This window comes from Centroberyx affinis, unplaced genomic scaffold (genome assembly GCF_046629955.1).
Source record: "Centroberyx affinis isolate AG114_WGS23_722 - 3 ecotype Tasmania unplaced genomic scaffold, CSIRO-AGI_Caff_v1 ptg005132l_1, whole genome shotgun sequence".
In the NCBI taxonomy this organism is placed as follows: Eukaryota; Metazoa; Chordata; class Actinopteri; order Beryciformes; family Berycidae; genus Centroberyx; species Centroberyx affinis.
The window spans coordinates 29,118-34,136 of record NW_027282546.1 but is presented as its reverse complement, the minus strand read 5'-3'; positions in this window follow the sequence as shown (position 1 = coordinate 34,136).

Sequence of the window (5,019 nt, the reverse complement as noted above, 5' to 3'; positions counted from 1 at the left end):
CTTTTCGCCCATTGCTGTTCTTCCTCCGTAGTATTTTCTGCAACTAAGCAACCAACCGCAGAGTAGACAATCTGCTTCCTGTTTACACCGGCACGCTCATGCCCAGTGTACCTGAATGGTCATGTGATATGTGCTTTCAGGCGTGTTAGTATGGACGAAGATTATATCTAAAACCCTTGTGTGGACGGAGATCGTTTTCGTATTAGAACACATTTAAAACATATTAGTGTGGATGTGGCCTGAAAGCCTGACTGCTAAGAAGCTTTGTGTGAAGTCCTGGTTGGTTGCTTGGCAACAACAGGCGCGCCCATAAGACGACCGTCCAAGCGCGATCATTGAAAGGATGCAAGCAGCGCACCTGGCGTTTTCCACGTGAATCGGCCCTATAACTCCCTCAAAACCTGCTGTCGAGGTTCCCTTCAGCAAGGCACTGAACCCCTAGCTGCTCCAGTGGAGCCGCTCAGTGGCCACCAGGAGAAGACTGTGGTTGTACTGCCCATACAGAACCTGTACGAGCAGGCAGTCATGAAACAAAGCAACAAAAATCATTGCGGACTCTCAGCATCCCCTCTTCTCTGAATACGAACCTCTGCCATCAGGAAGAAGACTCCGTGTGCCAAAGTGCAAATCAAACCGCTTGAAGCTCTCGTTTGTTCCAGCCTCCATCAAGCTGCTGAACTCTAATGCTAAATCTTAGTGCAATCGAGCAATGTGCAATAAATACACAAGCACTTTAGCACTTAGCACTTTTGCAGTTTAATTCCTACAGTTTCTTTTTAAGCCGTTGTGTTGTCAATGTCAAATGTATAGTCAAATGTCTTTTGTATAGTCAAATGTCTTTTTTATGTATTTAAGATGTTTCTATGTGTAGAACTGTCTAGCATCGTGTCAGACGCTTCTCATGTTTTGTGATGTTCCCCTCGGGGACAATAAAGTTTACTCTACTCTACTGGGCAGCTCCCAGTGCCTGACAGTAGAAGACTGGGGTTGTACTGGGTGGTAGTGAACAGCCATTTTTCAGACAACATTCAAAGCTTTTCACTTTTCCATTGTGGTGCAGTGAGATTGAACCAAGCTTAAAACTGCAATAAGCGATATCAGACCTTATAACCAATCCTGAAACTAATATGTTCTATGTGGAGATTTCATTGAGACATAATGATATAAACCAATATCCACACATGCGGGCCAGCTGTGTTGCTGTTTTCACCTCTTTTCTAAAGCTTGTTGTCAAATTCTAATCCAGAACGAAGCTCCTCCCTCTCCCTCTCGTAGTTTTCCAAGTGTTTTTTAAACTCGCTTGGTTCTCACCCCCCCCCATTCCTGAAAATGTTTGCGTAATGGCAGGATCAATGAATCGAGGGAGTAAACTTAGTAAACTAGTAAATCTCCACATAGCACACATTAGTTTCAGGACTGGTTATAAGGTCTGATATCACTTATTGCAGGTTTAAAGCATCACCAAATGCATTTCCATCGATAGTTATCATTGTTTCTTCATCAACAATAAGCATTTCCCCCTCAAGGCAGCAAAAAACCTTTTTGCTACATTGCGGAATTGTTATCTAAATTTGCCATTTCTATTCAGCTTTTTGAATTTGATACATCATAATCCACTTCAAAAAATACTTTTTTCCATCCAGCTATTGATGAGTTGACAAATCATGGAGCCTGACATGTGCAGCCATGCAATCAAAACTACAGACTTTCTCAAGGCTTTCTAATTGCTTCTCTCTCTTCTTTATGGATCCTCTTTGACAGGTCTGTCTTGTTTCGGCCTTCCTCTGTCCCTTCCAGGTTGTCAGCAGTTTGCAGGGGATATTGACTGGCTGCTGATGGCTCCATAACAGCACTGAGAACTGCACTTTCTGACACTCTGCAGCTCTGCTGCTCAAATATTAATGCTGTCTATGTGAGACCTGCAGTGGCTGCAGCACAGAAGCACTGCTAATGCCAAGGAACTAAAAGGAACAAGAGTTATACGGCTTTATGCTGGAGGGTTCAGGCTGCTTCACATAATAACCCTGATTTATGAGACGCTTCCTGGATCAGTAAGGACTAATGGCGAACAACATGTACTCACAAAGTCTTCATCAAAGTCAACATCAATAGTCAAAGTCTTTCTTTCTCTCTCTCTCTCTGAATATTTCCTGTCACTCTCAACAATACACTGTCCAGTAAAGGAAAAATGGCAACAAGCCTGATTCATGTTAGTCTACTGAGGCGCAGAAAACTTATATCATGCCTTTCCAAACCTATAGTTATTACATTACATAACATTTTAGGCATTTAGATGATGGTCTTATCCTATGATGGCATATTAGGGCCATTGTAAGGTGAATTTTTTTTACCGCAGCCAGGGGGAAGGGGGTTATATTCATAGAAAAAGCTCAGAATTTCTGAGAATTTCTGAGAAATTTGCAAGAATTTTTTTTTTTTTTTTTTGGCAAGGAACCACGTTGATTCACTTTGCAAGGTGGGATCAACCAAGTGAAATATTTCAGTCAGACACCCCTGAACTTGAAAGCCACACGATGGTGAGGAGGTGCAGCAAACATGGCAAGTTTACTTATGTAGATAGTGAAATTAATGAAGTTGGTAGGTTATGAATTCAGATTTTTTTCTCAGAATATTACCCCCTCCCTTCCGGCTGCGGTAAAAAAAGAAAAATTCACCTACAATGGCCCTAATTCTGTCATATTACCCAGACCGTTTGTGCTCCACCCATTGAATACTCTTGGACCTTAAAATGTGTAGGGTGCCAATGGTGGACCCACAGTCTTGATATTAACAATCTCCTGCTCTACATCTATGAACTAACTGGCAGCTAAAGTTACATTAGCAACATATTAACAGTAAAGCCCATGAGCACTAAATTATTCATACAGTGGCCAGAGATGGGCAAAAATACAGTAATATGTATCTAGACACAAAACACAAATACATGACCATAAAATGTATCAAAATAAGTGACAAGTTACTGGTGTAAGCAAATTTATTTAATTAAAATACATGTAATTTGTATTTTCAAATACAAAAATACATGCATTTAAACATGAACATCTGATCCATACATGTAATTGGAATTTGCCTTTAGGTGTCCATTTGACAAGTAATAAATCAAGCATGAAGCCCCAAACAGGTGCCTTGCATAAAAGAAAAAGAAAAAAAAATTAAACCTGTTACATTTGTTTTGCCCTTGAACATGTTTCATGAACTTATCTTTTAACAAGTCACTGTTTACTGTTTATTTTTAGTTGATTTTAAGTACAAAAAACACTTTTCCTTAGATTTCAACAGTTCACACAAATCACTGCTTACTCTCATTCTGTCTATTTGTAGTTGCTTTTGAGTACAACTAATTTTGACTCATGTTGTCGGTCTCAGCTGGCACATGCATCAAGAAAGTCATGTCACACATGTCCATATAGGAAGTCAAAACAGGGCTGCATCTCAAAACTTGTGGAAATATAAATATTGGAACTCCGCATTTCATTAGATCTTGCATTACAATTCCAAAAAAGACATTTATGTATTTTAAATACCAAAATTCTGGTAACACTTTACAATAAGGGTCACTAAGTTAAGGGTTCGTTAATGCTTAATAAGGGTTAGTTAATGCTTAATAACAACAGTTAACTAATGTGTAATTTAGTAATGGTGTTCATACATTATTTAATAGTTTATAAAGATGACTATTAAATAATGTATAAATTAATACCTTAGTTAACATGAACACCATTAGTAAATGATTACCAGACACATTAGTTAAGTGTTAATTAAGGGTTAGTCAATGCTTATTAAGAATTAACTAACCCTTATTAAGCATTAACTAACCCTTAACTTAGTGACCCTTATTGTAAAGTGTTACCAATTCTACCACCATTCTATGCCCAAAAGCATCTTGATACCAACTACATTTTGTTTTTGTCACTCAGGTCAAATACAAATGACCAAATATCAAAAGTAATTAAAATATGTATTTCAAATACATGTAATTTAAATTGCCCATCTCTGACAGTGGCCATATTTGATTTACAAGTTACTTGGTGTGGGAAAGCATACCTAGAAGACAGCAAAGCAAAAGGAAACCGAGGCAAAAAATGTAAAATCTATGTGTGAACGTAGGGTGAATCCTGACTGGCACGGAACTTGAGATGTATCGACTCCACACACACACACGCAAACACACACACACACACATATACACACACCACTGCCTTGCTGATCTCAGCTCATTTGTGGGGTCTACCCCGATCGTCCATGCTAACTCTGCCAGCCTGCCGATACACAGGGAGTGACACACATTACACACACTTGTTTTTTTCCTTGGGTCCATGCTGTTTGGCCATGCCAGCTGTAGTAGCTGCCAAAAGATAGGGATACGTGCACATACACACATACGCACGCTTTGTTTTGCGGGTGTGTCCTGACCTGGTAAGACTGTCTGTTGCTTACTGGAGGAGAGGTGGGCGGATGAGTCTCTCTCTCTCTCTCTCTCTCTCTTCTCTATCTCTCTTTCTCTGTCAGGATATCCCCAGTATTCAGCTAATTGTGTAACACCGATCTGCCTTTCTTCCCGGTTTATGGCTATTATATAACGCTGCTGGTGTGTATGTATGTGTGTGTATGTGTGTGTGTGTGTGTGTGTGTGTGTGTGTGTGTCTGTAATGGATTCAGCCCACTCTATACACTGCGGTATGAGGCAAAAGGCTGTGGGAGATCTTGCAGAGAGAGAGAGAGATGTAGAATGCAGCTTTGGAGAGAGCGTGAGTGACGATGGAAAATGAATTGGTATTGATTTATCATCTTTTATCATATTATTAGTATGCATTATTACTATTAATAATATTATTAGTATATAGACTAGTAATTCATTAGATGGTACCTACATTTAGTATCTATACAACCATACTACAATACCCTCTACTTATATGCACACAGTCAGCATAGTTGGAGATCAGGGCTCATTTTCCTCCCTTCAGAAGAAGCCATTTTGCTGCTATTCATTCCTGAACA